Genomic DNA, 13,092 nt, shown 5'->3' with positions numbered 1-13,092 from the left:
AATGGTGCTGATAGCCACGTATCATTTGAAGCAGATTTGATGCCTTTCGGAGACAATTTTTCATTGAATGGGATTGTAGCTCATTTGTGGCAGCAGGAGATAAGCTGTAGTCAAAAGGATCTTCCATAGATGGTCGCAGGTCCCATCAGTATTGTATGGCTCGTAAAGCATTGTGTGGAGCCCGGCTAGCTAAGTCGGTAGAGCATGAGACTCTTAATCTCAGGGTCGTGGGTTCGAGCCCCACGCTGGGCGGCGCAAAATTTTGTGTCTACGCGGATGCAACCTGCGCCCCTCTCGTGAGCCTTGCGTAACGAACGTAACGGGTTACGACGATGCCTAGCTTCGTATGAATATCAGAGGAATGGTATTTGAAGCTGAAAGTAACTCTGAAATGAAATAAATGTGTTGTTTTGGAATTTTAGGTGTACATCGATATCGTGTGAGATGTGTAGGAAAGCAGCAGCTGTGCTAACTAAATGCAAATAATGGTCGCTAATGCGGTGCGTTTCCAGCTGAAGATCTCCGATTCACTAGTCCATAAGAACAAAGTACCCGAAAAGCGCGCTAGGAGGCGCCTCCTTAGCTCAGTGGCAGAGCGCTGGTCTAGTAAACCAGAGGTCGTGAGTTCGATCCTCACAGGAGGCAAATGAATTTTGTAAAAGCCCCTCCCACCGTGGCCCTTTCGAAAAAAGCGGTCAAGGATAAAACAAATTATAAATGGGTGCGGTATTTAAGAAATGCTCTCGCAAATGAATAGTGCGAATGGTGCTATTAAAGTAGGCACCAGAAACTGCTGCTTTTGGGAGTCTCCGGAGAATGCCGTCGTGAAATACTTAGTTCTTGTGATGTATTTTCTACCCCTGATAGAGACCCTCGCGGCTGTCGTCGTCGTCGGCGCCGCCGCCGCTTTGGTAATAGCGGCAACTCGCCATTGTATCTCATAGGGTGAGGTACCTTCTGCAACCGACTGAGATGGCACTAAGCGATTGAAGCTGATTTGCACGCTCTTGTTTGATGAGCGTCATAAGGGCTTGAATGTAACTTGCGATGGGACACAGCAAGAAGTAGCGTCGCATTTTTAGTACTGAAATTGGAGAATTGCGTCAAAGATGGTAAATTCATTCCGGGAAGTGCACAAATGGCGGTAATGAGGTGTGTTTGGGGAAGCGTATTGCGCCAGTGACCGTGTGGCCTAATGGATAAGGCGTCGGACTTCGGATCCGAAGATTGCAGGTTCGAATCCTGTCACGGTCGAGTTTTTCCAGTTCTGCAAAAGATGCATGCTGTTTTACTGTGTTGTTTGAGTACTACAAAACTAGTTGAAAGTTGCTGCTGTCCGCTTCCTGGCTGCAAACCGGCGTCTACCTGAAGCTCAAGCAAGACAAGGGTGATCTGTAGCGAAATTTTCGGCACAGAGCCGTTCAGGAGAGTTTTTGTTGGAACTACTGCGTCTGATTCAGGGCCCAAGAGCTACGCCACAGGCGTCTGCGCACAGTCGAGCATGTGTGTTGAATAATGGTGCTGATAGCCACGTATCATTTGAAGCAGATTTGATGCCTTTCGGAGACAATTTTTCATTGAATGGGATTGTAGCTCATTTGTGGCAGCAGGAGATAAGCTGTAGTCAAAAGGATCTTCCATAGATGGTCGCAGGTCCCATCAGTATTGTATGGCTCGTAAAGCATTGTGTGGAGCCCGGCTAGCTAAGTCGGTAGAGCATGAGACTCTTAATCTCAGGGTCGTGGGTTCGAGCCCCACGCTGGGCGGCGCAAAATTTTGTGTCTACGCGGATGCAACCTGCGCCCCTCTCGTGAGCCTTGCGTAACGAACGTAACGGGTTACGACGATGCCTAGCTTCGTATGAATATCAGAGGAATGGTATTTGAAGCTGAAAGTAACTCTGAAATGAAATAAATGTGTTGTTTTGGAATTTTAGGTGTACATCGATATCGTGTGAGATGTGTAGGAAAGCAGCAGCTGTGCTAACTAAATGCAAATAATGGTCGCTAATGCGGTGCGTTTCCAGCTGAAGATCTCCGATTCACTAGTCCATAAGAACAAAGTACCCGAAAAGCGCGCTAGGAGGCGCCTCCTTAGCTCAGTGGCAGAGCGCTGGTCTAGTAAACCAGAGGTCGTGAGTTCGATCCTCACAGGAGGCAAATGAATTTTGTAAAAGCCCCTCCCACCGTGGCCCTTTCGAAAAAAGCGGTCAAGGATAAAACAAATTATAAATGGGTGCGGTATTTAAGAAATGCTCTCGCAAATGAATAGTGCGAATGGTGCTATTAAAGTAGGCACCAGAAACTGCTGCTTTTGGGAGTCTCCGGAGAATGCCGTCGTGAAATACTTAGTTCTTGTGATGTATTTTCTACCCCTGATAGAGACCCTCGCGGCTGTCGTCGTCGTCGGCGCCGCCGCCGCTTTGGTAATAGCGGCAACTCGCCATTGTATCTCATAGGGTGAGGTACCTTCTGCAACCGACTGAGATGGCACTAAGCGATTGAAGCTGATTTGCACGCTCTTGTTTGATGAGCGTCATAAGGGCTTGAATGTAACTTGCGATGGGACACAGCAAGAAGTAGCGTCGCATTTTTAGTACTGAAATTGGAGAATTGCGTCAAAGATGGTAAATTCATTCCGGGAAGTGCACAAATGGCGGTAATGAGGTGTGTTTGGGGAAGCGTATTGCGCCAGTGACCGTGTGGCCTAATGGATAAGGCGTCGGACTTCGGATCCGAAGATTGCAGGTTCGAATCCTGTCACGGTCGAGTTTTTCCAGTTCTGCAAAAGATGCATGCTGTTTTACTGTGTTGTTTGAGTACTACAAAACTAGTTGAAAGTTGCTGCTGTCCGCTTCCTGGCTGCAAACCGGCGTCTACCTGAAGCTCAAGCAAGACAAGGGTGATCTGTAGCGAAATTTTCGGCACAGAGCCGTTCAGGAGAGTTTTTGTTGGAACTACTGCGTCTGATTCAGGGCCCAAGAGCTACGCCACAGGCGTCTGCGCACAGTCGAGCATGTGTGTTGAATAATGGTGCTGATAGCCACGTATCATTTGAAGCAGATTTGATGCCTTTCGGAGACAATTTTTCATTGAATGGGATTGTAGCTCATTTGTGGCAGCAGGAGATAAGCTGTAGTCAAAAGGATCTTCCATAGATGGTCGCAGGTCCCATCAGTATTGTATGGCTCGTAAAGCATTGTGTGGAGCCCGGCTAGCTAAGTCGGTAGAGCATGAGACTCTTAATCTCAGGGTCGTGGGTTCGAGCCCCACGCTGGGCGGCGCAAAATTTTGTGTCTACGCGGATGCAACCTGCGCCCCTCTCGTGAGCCTTGCGTAACGAACGTAACGGGTTACGACGATGCCTAGCTTCGTATGAATATCAGAGGAATGGTATTTGAAGCTGAAAGTAACTCTGAAATGAAATAAATGTGTTGTTTTGGAATTTTAGGTGTACATCGATATCGTGTGAGATGTGTAGGAAAGCAGCAGCTGTGCTAACTAAATGCAAATAATGGTCGCTAATGCGGTGCGTTTCCAGCTGAAGATCTCCGATTCACTAGTCCATAAGAACAAAGTACCCGAAAAGCGCGCTAGGAGGCGCCTCCTTAGCTCAGTGGCAGAGCGCTGGTCTAGTAAACCAGAGGTCGTGAGTTCGATCCTCACAGGAGGCAAATGAATTTTGTAAAAGCCCCTCCCACCGTGGCCCTTTCGAAAAAAGCGGTCAAGGATAAAACAAATTATAAATGGGTGCGGTATTTAAGAAATGCTCTCGCAAATGAATAGTGCGAATGGTGCTATTAAAGTAGGCACCAGAAACTGCTGCTTTTGGGAGTCTCCGGAGAATGCCGTCGTGAAATACTTAGTTCTTGTGATGTATTTTCTACCCCTGATAGAGACCCTCGCGGCTGTCGTCGTCGTCGGCGCCGCCGCCGCTTTGGTAATAGCGGCAACTCGCCATTGTATCTCATAGGGTGAGGTACCTTCTGCAACCGACTGAGATGGCACTAAGCGATTGAAGCTGATTTGCACGCTCTTGTTTGATGAGCGTCATAAGGGCTTGAATGTAACTTGCGATGGGACACAGCAAGAAGTAGCGTCGCATTTTTAGTACTGAAATTGGAGAATTGCGTCAAAGATGGTAAATTCATTCCGGGAAGTGCACAAATGGCGGTAATGAGGTGTGTTTGGGGAAGCGTATTGCGCCAGTGACCGTGTGGCCTAATGGATAAGGCGTCGGACTTCGGATCCGAAGATTGCAGGTTCGAATCCTGTCACGGTCGAGTTTTTCCAGTTCTGCAAAAGATGCATGCTGTTTTACTGTGTTGTTTGAGTACTACAAAACTAGTTGAAAGTTGCTGCTGTCCGCTTCCTGGCTGCAAACCGGCGTCTACCTGAAGCTCAAGCAAGACAAGGGTGATCTGTAGCGAAATTTTCGGCACAGAGCCGTTCAGGAGAGTTTTTGTTGGAACTACTGCGTCTGATTCAGGGCCCAAGAGCTACGCCACAGGCGTCTGCGCACAGTCGAGCATGTGTGTTGAATAATGGTGCTGATAGCCACGTATCATTTGAAGCAGATTTGATGCCTTTCGGAGACAATTTTTCATTGAATGGGATTGTAGCTCATTTGTGGCAGCAGGAGATAAGCTGTAGTCAAAAGGATCTTCCATAGATGGTCGCAGGTCCCATCAGTATTGTATGGCTCGTAAAGCATTGTGTGGAGCCCGGCTAGCTAAGTCGGTAGAGCATGAGACTCTTAATCTCAGGGTCGTGGGTTCGAGCCCCACGCTGGGCGGCGCAAAATTTTGTGTCTACGCGGATGCAACCTGCGCCCCTCTCGTGAGCCTTGCGTAACGAACGTAACGGGTTACGACGATGCCTAGCTTCGTATGAATATCAGAGGAATGGTATTTGAAGCTGAAAGTAACTCTGAAATGAAATAAATGTGTTGTTTTGGAATTTTAGGTGTACATCGATATCGTGTGAGATGTGTAGGAAAGCAGCAGCTGTGCTAACTAAATGCAAATAATGGTCGCTAATGCGGTGCGTTTCCAGCTGAAGATCTCCGATTCACTAGTCCATAAGAACAAAGTACCCGAAAAGCGCGCTAGGAGGCGCCTCCTTAGCTCAGTGGCAGAGCGCTGGTCTAGTAAACCAGAGGTCGTGAGTTCGATCCTCACAGGAGGCAAATGAATTTTGTAAAAGCCCCTCCCACCGTGGCCCTTTCGAAAAAAGCGGTCAAGGATAAAACAAATTATAAATGGGTGCGGTATTTAAGAAATGCTCTCGCAAATGAATAGTGCGAATGGTGCTATTAAAGTAGGCACCAGAAACTGCTGCTTTTGGGAGTCTCCGGAGAATGCCGTCGTGAAATACTTAGTTCTTGTGATGTATTTTCTACCCCTGATAGAGACCCTCGCGGCTGTCGTCGTCGTCGGCGCCGCCGCCGCTTTGGTAATAGCGGCAACTCGCCATTGTATCTCATAGGGTGAGGTACCTTCTGCAACCGACTGAGATGGCACTAAGCGATTGAAGCTGATTTGCACGCTCTTGTTTGATGAGCGTCATAAGGGCTTGAATGTAACTTGCGATGGGACACAGCAAGAAGTAGCGTCGCATTTTTAGTACTGAAATTGGAGAATTGCGTCAAAGATGGTAAATTCATTCCGGGAAGTGCACAAATGGCGGTAATGAGGTGTGTTTGGGGAAGCGTATTGCGCCAGTGACCGTGTGGCCTAATGGATAAGGCGTCGGACTTCGGATCCGAAGATTGCAGGTTCGAATCCTGTCACGGTCGAGTTTTTCCAGTTCTGCAAAAGATGCATGCTGTTTTACTGTGTTGTTTGAGTACTACAAAACTAGTTGAAAGTTGCTGCTGTCCGCTTCCTGGCTGCAAACCGGCGTCTACCTGAAGCTCAAGCAAGACAAGGGTGATCTGTAGCGAAATTTTCGGCACAGAGCCGTTCAGGAGAGTTTTTGTTGGAACTACTGCGTCTGATTCAGGGCCCAAGAGCTACGCCACAGGCGTCTGCGCACAGTCGAGCATGTGTGTTGAATAATGGTGCTGATAGCCACGTATCATTTGAAGCAGATTTGATGCCTTTCGGAGACAATTTTTCATTGAATGGGATTGTAGCTCATTTGTGGCAGCAGGAGATAAGCTGTAGTCAAAAGGATCTTCCATAGATGGTCGCAGGTCCCATCAGTATTGTATGGCTCGTAAAGCATTGTGTGGAGCCCGGCTAGCTAAGTCGGTAGAGCATGAGACTCTTAATCTCAGGGTCGTGGGTTCGAGCCCCACGCTGGGCGGCGCAAAATTTTGTGTCTACGCGGATGCAACCTGCGCCCCTCTCGTGAGCCTTGCGTAACGAACGTAACGGGTTACGACGATGCCTAGCTTCGTATGAATATCAGAGGAATGGTATTTGAAGCTGAAAGTAACTCTGAAATGAAATAAATGTGTTGTTTTGGAATTTTAGGTGTACATCGATATCGTGTGAGATGTGTAGGAAAGCAGCAGCTGTGCTAACTAAATGCAAATAATGGTCGCTAATGCGGTGCGTTTCCAGCTGAAGATCTCCGATTCACTAGTCCATAAGAACAAAGTACCCGAAAAGCGCGCTAGGAGGCGCCTCCTTAGCTCAGTGGCAGAGCGCTGGTCTAGTAAACCAGAGGTCGTGAGTTCGATCCTCACAGGAGGCAAATGAATTTTGTAAAAGCCCCTCCCACCGTGGCCCTTTCGAAAAAAGCGGTCAAGGATAAAACAAATTATAAATGGGTGCGGTATTTAAGAAATGCTCTCGCAAATGAATAGTGCGAATGGTGCTATTAAAGTAGGCACCAGAAACTGCTGCTTTTGGGAGTCTCCGGAGAATGCCGACGTGAAATACTTAGTTCTTGTGATGTATTTTCTACCCCTGATACAGACCCTCGCGGCTGTCGTCGTCGTCGGCGCCGCCGCCGCTTTGGTAATAGCGGCAACTCGCCATTGTATCTCATAGGGTGAGGTACCTTCTGCAACCGACTGAGATGGCACTAAGCGATTGAAGCTGATTTGCACGCTCTTGTTTGATGAGCGTCATAAGGGCTTGAATGTAACTTGCGATGGGACACAGCAAGAAGTAGCGTCGCATTTTTAGTACTGAAATTGGAGAATTGCGTCAAAGATGGTAAATTCATTCCGGGAAGTGCACAAATGGCGGTAATGAGGTGTGTTTGGGGAAGCGTATTGCGCCAGTGACCGTGTGGCCTAATGGATAAGGCGTCGGACTTCGGATCCGAAGATTGCAGGTTCGAATCCTGTCACGGTCGAGTTTTTCCAGTTCTGCAAAAGATGCATGCTGTTTTACTGTGTTGTTTGAGTACTACAAAACTAGTTGAAAGTTGCTGCTGTCCGCTTCCTGGCTGCAAACCGGCGTCTACCTGAAGCTCAAGCAAGACAAGGGTGATCTGTAGCGAAATTTTCGGCACAGAGCCGTTCAGGAGAGTTTTTGTTGGAACTACTGCGTCTGATTCAGGGCCCAAGAGCTACGCCACAGGCGTCTGCGCACAGTCGAGCATGTGTGTTGAATAATGGTGCTGATAGCCACGTATCATTTGAAGCAGATTTGATGCCTTTCGGAGACAATTTTTCATTGAATGGGATTGTAGCTCATTTGTGGCAGCAGGAGATAAGCTGTAGTCAAAAGGATCTTCCATAGATGGTCGCAGGTCCCATCAGTATTGTATGGCTCGTAAAGCATTGTGTGGAGCCCGGCTAGCTAAGTCGGTAGAGCATGAGACTCTTAATCTCAGGGTCGTGGGTTCGAGCCCCACGCTGGGCGGCGCAAAATTTTGTGTCTACGCGGATGCAACCTGCGCCCCTCTCGTGAGCCTTGCGTAACGAACGTAACGGGTTACGACGATGCCTAGCTTCGTATGAATATCAGAGGAATGGTATTTGAAGCTGAAAGTAACTCTGAAATGAAATAAATGTGTTGTTTTGGAATTTTAGGTGTACATCGATATCGTGTGAGATGTGTAGGAAAGCAGCAGCTGTGCTAACTAAATGCAAATAATGGTCGCTAATGCGGTGCGTTTCCAGCTGAAGATCTCCGATTCACTAGTCCATAAGAACAAAGTACCCGAAAAGCGCGCTAGGAGGCGCCTCCTTAGCTCAGTGGCAGAGCGCTGGTCTAGTAAACCAGAGGTCGTGAGTTCGATCCTCACAGGAGGCAAATGAATTTTGTAAAAGCCCCTCCCACCGTGGCCCTTTCGAAAAAAGCGGTCAAGGATAAAACAAATTATAAATGGGTGCGGTATTTAAGAAATGCTCTCGCAAATGAATAGTGCGAATGGTGCTATTAAAGTAGGCACCAGAAACTGCTGCTTTTGGGAGTCTCCGGAGAATGCCGACGTGAAATACTTAGTTCTTGTGATGTATTTTCTACCCCTGATACAGACCCTCGCGGCTGTCGTCGTCGTCGGCGCCGCCGCCGCTTTGGTAATAGCGGCAACTCGCCATTGTATCTCATAGGGTGAGGTACCTTCTGCAACCGACTGAGATGGCACTAAGCGATTGAAGCTGATTTGCACGCTCTTGTTTGATGAGCGTCATAAGGGCTTGAATGTAACTTGCGATGGGACACAGCAAGAAGTAGCGTCGCATTTTTAGTACTGAAATTGGAGAATTGCGTCAAAGATGGTAAATTCATTCCGGGAAGTGCACAAATGGCGGTAATGAGGTGTGTTTGGGGAAGCGTATTGCGCCAGTGACCGTGTGGCCTAATGGATAAGGCGTCGGACTTCGGATCCGAAGATTGCAGGTTCGAATCCTGTCACGGTCGAGTTTTTCCAGTTCTGCAAAAGATGCATGCTGTTTTACTGTGTTGTTTGAGTACTACAAAACTAGTTGAAAGTTGCTGCTGTCCGCTTCCTGGCTGCAAACCGGCGTCTACCTGAAGCTCAAGCAAGACAAGGGTGATGTGTAGCGAAATTTTCGGCACAGAGCCGTTCAGGAGAGTTTTTGTTGGAACTACTGCGTCTGATTCAGGGCCCAAGAGCTACGCCACAGGCGTCTGCGCACAGTCGAGCATGTGTGTTGAATAATGGTGCTGATAGCCACGTATCATTTGAAGCAGATTTGATGCCTTTCGGAGACAATTTTTCATTGAATGGGATTGTAGCTCATTTGTGGCAGCAGGAGATAAGCTGTAGTCAAAAGGATCTTCCATAGATGGTCGCAGGTCCCATCAGTATTGTATGGCTCGTAAAGCATTGTGTGGAGCCCGGCTAGCTAAGTCGGTAGAGCATGAGACTCTTAATCTCAGGGTCGTGGGTTCGAGCCCCACGCTGGGCGGCGCAAAATTTTGTGTCTACGCGGATGCAACCTGCGCCCCTCTCGTGAGCCTTGCGTAACGAACGTAACGGGTTACGACGATGCCTAGCTTCGTATGAATATCAGAGGAATGGTATTTGAAGCTGAAAGTAACTCTGAAATGAAATAAATGTGTTGTTTTGGAATTTTAGGTGTACATCGATATCGTGTGAGATGTGTAGGAAAGCAGCAGCTGTGCTAACTAAATGCAAATAATGGTCGCTAATGCGGTGCGTTTCCAGCTGAAGATCTCCGATTCACTAGTCCATAAGAACAAAGTACCCGAAAAGCGCGCTAGGAGGCGCCTCCTTAGCTCAGTGGCAGAGCGCTGGTCTAGTAAACCAGAGGTCGTGAGTTCGATCCTCACAGGAGGCAAATGAATTTTGTAAAAGCCCCTCCCACCGTGGCCCTTTCGAAAAAAGCGGTCAAGGATAAAACAAATTATAAATGGGTGCGGTATTTAAGAAATGCTCTCGCAAATGAATAGTGCGAATGGTGCTATTAAAGTAGGCACCAGAAACTGCTGCTTTTGGGAGTCTCCGGAGAATGCCGACGTGAAATACTTAGTTCTTGTGATGTATTTTCTACCCCTGATACAGACCCTCGCGGCTGTCGTCGTCGTCGGCGCCGCCGCCGCTTTGGTAATAGCGGCAACTCGCCATTGTATCTCATAGGGTGAGGTACCTTCTGCAACCGACTGAGATGGCACTAAGCGATTGAAGCTGATTTGCACGCTCTTGTTTGATGAGCGTCATAAGGGCTTGAATGTAACTTGCGATGGGACACAGCAAGAAGTAGCGTCGCATTTTTAGTACTGAAATTGGAGAATTGCGTCAAAGATGGTAAATTCATTCCGGGAAGTGCACAAATGGCGGTAATGAGGTGTGTTTGGGGAAGCGTATTGCGCCAGTGACCGTGTGGCCTAATGGATAAGGCGTCGGACTTCGGATCCGAAGATTGCAGGTTCGAATCCTGTCACGGTCGAGTTTTTCCAGTTCTGCAAAAGATGCATGCTGTTTTACTGTGTTGTTTGAGTACTACAAAACTAGTTGAAAGTTGCTGCTGTCCGCTTCCTGGCTGCAAACCGGCGTCTACCTGAAGCTCAAGCAAGACAAGGGTGATCTGTAGCGAAATTTTCGGCACAGAGCCGTTCAGGAGAGTTTTTGTTGGAACTACTGCGTCTGATTCAGGGCCCAAGAGCTACGCCACAGGCGTCTGCGCACAGTCGAGCATGTGTGTTGAATAATGGTGCTGATAGCCACGTATCATTTGAAGCAGATTTGATGCCTTTCGGAGACAATTTTCATTGAATGGGATTGTAGCTCATTTGTGGCAGCAGGAGATAAGCTGTAGTCAAAAGGATCTTCCATAGATGGTCGCAGGTCCCATCAGTATTGTATGGCTCGTAAAGCATTGTGTGGAGCCCGGCTAGCTAAGTCGGTAGAGCATGAGACTCTTAATCTCAGGGTCGTGGGTTCGAGCCCCACGCTGGGCGGCGCAAAATTTTGTGTCTACGCGGATGCAACCTGCGCCCCTCTCGTGAGCCTTGCGTAACGAACGTAACGGGTTACGACGATGCCTAGCTTCGTATGAATATCAGAGAATGGTATTTGAAGCTGAAAGTAACTCTGAAATGAAATAAATGTGTTGTTTTGGAATTTTAGGTGTACATCGATATCGTGTGAGATGTGTAGGAAAGCAGCAGCTGTGCTAACTAAATGCAAATAATGGTCGCTAATGCGGTGCGTTTCCAGCTGAAGATCTCCGATTCACTAGTCCATAAGAACAAAGTACCCGAAAAGCGCGCTAGGAGGCGCCTCCTTAGCTCAGTGGCAGAGCGCTGGTCTAGTAAACCAGAGGTCGTGAGTTCGATCCTCACAGGAGGCAATGAATTTTGTAAAAGCCCCTCCCACCGTGGCCCTTTCGAAAAAAGCGGTCAAGGATAAAACAAATTATAAATGGGTGCGGTATTTAAGAAATGCTCTCGCAAATGAATAGTGCGAATGGTGCTATTAAAGTAGGCACCAGAAACTGCTGCTTTTGGGAGTCTCCGGAGAATGCCGACGTGAAATACTTAGTTCTTGTGATGTATTTTCTACCCCTGATTACAGACCCTCGCGGCTGTCGTCGTCGTCGGCGCCGCCGCCGCTTTGGTAATAGCGGCAACTCGCCATTGTATCTCATAGGGTGAGGTACCTTCTGCAACCGACTGAGATGGCACTAAGCGATTGAAGCTGATTTGCACGCTCTTGTTTGATGAGCGTCATAAGGGCTTGAATGTAACTTGCGATGGGACACAGCAAGAAGTAGCGTCGCATTTTTAGTACTGAAATTGGAGAATTGCGTCAAAGATGGTAAATTCATTCCGGGAAGTGCACAAATGGCGGTAATGAGGTGTGTTTGGGGAAGCGTATTGCGCCAGTGACCGTGTGGCCTAATGGATAAGGCGTCGGACTTCGGATCCGAAGATTGCAGGTTCGAATCCTGTCACGGTCGAGTTTTTCCAGTTCTGCAAAAGATGCATGCTGTTTTACTGTGTTGTTTGAGTACTACAAAACTAGTTGAAAGTTGCTGCTGTCCGCTTCCTGGCTGCAAACCGGCGTCTACCTGAAGCTCAAGCAAGACAAGGGTGATGTGTAGCGAAATTTTCGGCACAGAGCCGTTCAGGAGAGTTTTTGTTGAACTACTGCGTCTGATTCAGGGCCCAAGAGCTACGCCACAGGCGTCTGCGCACAGTCGAGCATGTGTGTTGAATAATGGTGCTGATAGCCACGTATCATTTGAAGCAGATTTGATGCCTTTCGGAGACAATTTTTCATTGAATGGGATTGTAGCTCATTTGTGGCAGCAGGAGATAAGCTGTAGTCAAAAGGATCTTCCATAGATGGTCGCAGGTCCCATCAGTATTGTATGGCTCGTAAAGCATTGTGTGGAGCCCGGCTAGCTAAGTCGGTAGAGCATGAGACTCTTAATCTCAGGGTCGTGGGTTCGAGCCCCACGCTGGGCGGCGCAAAATTTTGTGTCTACGCGGATGCAACCTGCGCCCCTCTCGTGAGCCTTGCGTAACGAACGTAACGGGTTACGACGATGCCTAGCTTCGTATGAATATCAGAGGAATGGTATTTGAAGCTGAAAGTAACTCTGAAATGAAATAAATGTGTTGTTTTGGAATTTTAGGTGTACATCGATATCGTGTGAGATGTGTAGGAAAGCAGCAGCTGTGCTAACTAAATGCAAATAATGGTCGCTAATGCGGTGCGTTTCCAGCTGAAGATCTCCGATTCACTAGTCCATAAGAACAAAGTACCCGAAAAGCGCGCTAGGAGGCGCCTCCTTAGCTCAGTGGCAGAGCGCTGGTCTAGTAAACCAGAGGTCGTGAGTTCGATCCTCACAGGAGGCAAATGAATTTTGTAAAAGCCCCTCCCACCGTGGCCCTTTCGAAAAAAGCGGTCAAGGATAAAACAAATTATAAATGGGTGCGGTATTTAAGAAATGCTCTCGCAAATGAATAGTGCGAATGGTGCTATTAAAGTAGGCACCAGAAACCTGCTGCTTTTGGGAGTCTCCGGAGAATGCCGTCGTGAAATACTTAGTTCTTGTGATGTATTTTCTACCCCTGATAGAGACCCTCGCGGCTGTCGTCGTCGTCGCGCCGCCGCCGCTTTGGTAATAGCGGCAACTCGCCATTGTATCTCATAGGGTGAGGTACCTTCTGCAACCGACTGAGATGGCACTAAG

The 13,092-nt window shown here is 48.0% G+C and overlaps 26 non-coding genes across 26 annotated transcripts; all 26 read left to right on the top strand.

Annotated features, from left to right (window-relative positions):
* The first annotated feature begins 179 nt into the window (after window positions 1-179).
* On the top strand, window positions 180-252 carry Trnak-cuu (transfer RNA lysine (anticodon CUU)). Its single transcript has one exon. It is a non-coding gene; the product is annotated as a tRNA-Lys (tRNA).
* A 321-nt stretch (window positions 253-573) lies between these two features.
* On the top strand, window positions 574-645 carry Trnat-agu (transfer RNA threonine (anticodon AGU)). Its single transcript has one exon. It is a non-coding gene; the product is annotated as a tRNA-Thr (tRNA).
* A 536-nt stretch (window positions 646-1,181) lies between these two features.
* On the top strand, window positions 1,182-1,254 carry Trnar-ucg (transfer RNA arginine (anticodon UCG)). Its single transcript has one exon. It is a non-coding gene; the product is annotated as a tRNA-Arg (tRNA).
* A 439-nt stretch (window positions 1,255-1,693) lies between these two features.
* On the top strand, window positions 1,694-1,766 carry Trnak-cuu (transfer RNA lysine (anticodon CUU)). Its single transcript has one exon. It is a non-coding gene; the product is annotated as a tRNA-Lys (tRNA).
* Window positions 1,767-2,087: 321 nt separating this feature from the next.
* Window positions 2,088-2,159, top strand: Trnat-agu (transfer RNA threonine (anticodon AGU)). The gene has a single exon. It is a non-coding gene; the product is annotated as a tRNA-Thr (tRNA).
* Window positions 2,160-2,695: 536 nt separating this feature from the next.
* On the top strand, window positions 2,696-2,768 carry Trnar-ucg (transfer RNA arginine (anticodon UCG)). Its single transcript has one exon. It is a non-coding gene; the product is annotated as a tRNA-Arg (tRNA).
* A 439-nt stretch (window positions 2,769-3,207) lies between these two features.
* On the top strand, window positions 3,208-3,280 carry Trnak-cuu (transfer RNA lysine (anticodon CUU)). Its single transcript has one exon. It is a non-coding gene; the product is annotated as a tRNA-Lys (tRNA).
* Window positions 3,281-3,601: 321 nt separating this feature from the next.
* On the top strand, window positions 3,602-3,673 carry Trnat-agu (transfer RNA threonine (anticodon AGU)). The gene has a single exon. It is a non-coding gene; the product is annotated as a tRNA-Thr (tRNA).
* Window positions 3,674-4,209: 536 nt separating this feature from the next.
* Window positions 4,210-4,282, top strand: Trnar-ucg (transfer RNA arginine (anticodon UCG)). The gene has a single exon. It is a non-coding gene; the product is annotated as a tRNA-Arg (tRNA).
* Window positions 4,283-4,721: 439 nt separating this feature from the next.
* Trnak-cuu (transfer RNA lysine (anticodon CUU)) lies at window positions 4,722-4,794 on the top strand. Its single transcript has one exon. It is a non-coding gene; the product is annotated as a tRNA-Lys (tRNA).
* A 321-nt stretch (window positions 4,795-5,115) lies between these two features.
* On the top strand, window positions 5,116-5,187 carry Trnat-agu (transfer RNA threonine (anticodon AGU)). Its single transcript has one exon. It is a non-coding gene; the product is annotated as a tRNA-Thr (tRNA).
* A 536-nt stretch (window positions 5,188-5,723) lies between these two features.
* Trnar-ucg (transfer RNA arginine (anticodon UCG)) lies at window positions 5,724-5,796 on the top strand. Its single transcript has one exon. It is a non-coding gene; the product is annotated as a tRNA-Arg (tRNA).
* Window positions 5,797-6,235: 439 nt separating this feature from the next.
* Window positions 6,236-6,308, top strand: Trnak-cuu (transfer RNA lysine (anticodon CUU)). The gene has a single exon. It is a non-coding gene; the product is annotated as a tRNA-Lys (tRNA).
* Window positions 6,309-6,629: 321 nt separating this feature from the next.
* Trnat-agu (transfer RNA threonine (anticodon AGU)) lies at window positions 6,630-6,701 on the top strand. The gene has a single exon. It is a non-coding gene; the product is annotated as a tRNA-Thr (tRNA).
* A 536-nt stretch (window positions 6,702-7,237) lies between these two features.
* On the top strand, window positions 7,238-7,310 carry Trnar-ucg (transfer RNA arginine (anticodon UCG)). Its single transcript has one exon. It is a non-coding gene; the product is annotated as a tRNA-Arg (tRNA).
* A 439-nt stretch (window positions 7,311-7,749) lies between these two features.
* On the top strand, window positions 7,750-7,822 carry Trnak-cuu (transfer RNA lysine (anticodon CUU)). Its single transcript has one exon. It is a non-coding gene; the product is annotated as a tRNA-Lys (tRNA).
* A 321-nt stretch (window positions 7,823-8,143) lies between these two features.
* On the top strand, window positions 8,144-8,215 carry Trnat-agu (transfer RNA threonine (anticodon AGU)). The gene has a single exon. It is a non-coding gene; the product is annotated as a tRNA-Thr (tRNA).
* A 536-nt stretch (window positions 8,216-8,751) lies between these two features.
* On the top strand, window positions 8,752-8,824 carry Trnar-ucg (transfer RNA arginine (anticodon UCG)). Its single transcript has one exon. It is a non-coding gene; the product is annotated as a tRNA-Arg (tRNA).
* Window positions 8,825-9,263: 439 nt separating this feature from the next.
* Window positions 9,264-9,336, top strand: Trnak-cuu (transfer RNA lysine (anticodon CUU)). The gene has a single exon. It is a non-coding gene; the product is annotated as a tRNA-Lys (tRNA).
* Window positions 9,337-9,657: 321 nt separating this feature from the next.
* Trnat-agu (transfer RNA threonine (anticodon AGU)) lies at window positions 9,658-9,729 on the top strand. The gene has a single exon. It is a non-coding gene; the product is annotated as a tRNA-Thr (tRNA).
* Window positions 9,730-10,265: 536 nt separating this feature from the next.
* Window positions 10,266-10,338, top strand: Trnar-ucg (transfer RNA arginine (anticodon UCG)). The gene has a single exon. It is a non-coding gene; the product is annotated as a tRNA-Arg (tRNA).
* A 438-nt stretch (window positions 10,339-10,776) lies between these two features.
* Window positions 10,777-10,849, top strand: Trnak-cuu (transfer RNA lysine (anticodon CUU)). The gene has a single exon. It is a non-coding gene; the product is annotated as a tRNA-Lys (tRNA).
* Window positions 10,850-11,169: 320 nt separating this feature from the next.
* On the top strand, window positions 11,170-11,241 carry Trnat-agu (transfer RNA threonine (anticodon AGU)). Its single transcript has one exon. It is a non-coding gene; the product is annotated as a tRNA-Thr (tRNA).
* Window positions 11,242-11,777: 536 nt separating this feature from the next.
* Window positions 11,778-11,850, top strand: Trnar-ucg (transfer RNA arginine (anticodon UCG)). Its single transcript has one exon. It is a non-coding gene; the product is annotated as a tRNA-Arg (tRNA).
* Window positions 11,851-12,288: 438 nt separating this feature from the next.
* Window positions 12,289-12,361, top strand: Trnak-cuu (transfer RNA lysine (anticodon CUU)). The gene has a single exon. It is a non-coding gene; the product is annotated as a tRNA-Lys (tRNA).
* Window positions 12,362-12,682: 321 nt separating this feature from the next.
* Trnat-agu (transfer RNA threonine (anticodon AGU)) lies at window positions 12,683-12,754 on the top strand. Its single transcript has one exon. It is a non-coding gene; the product is annotated as a tRNA-Thr (tRNA).
* Window positions 12,755-13,092: the final 338 nt, after the last annotated feature.

Source organism: Schistocerca nitens, unplaced genomic scaffold (genome assembly GCF_023898315.1).
Source record: "Schistocerca nitens isolate TAMUIC-IGC-003100 unplaced genomic scaffold, iqSchNite1.1 HiC_scaffold_17, whole genome shotgun sequence".
NCBI lineage: Eukaryota > Metazoa > Arthropoda > Insecta > Orthoptera > Acrididae > Schistocerca > Schistocerca nitens.
The sequence above is the reverse complement of the archived record's forward strand: the minus strand, read 5'-3'. Positions and strand labels throughout refer to the sequence as shown.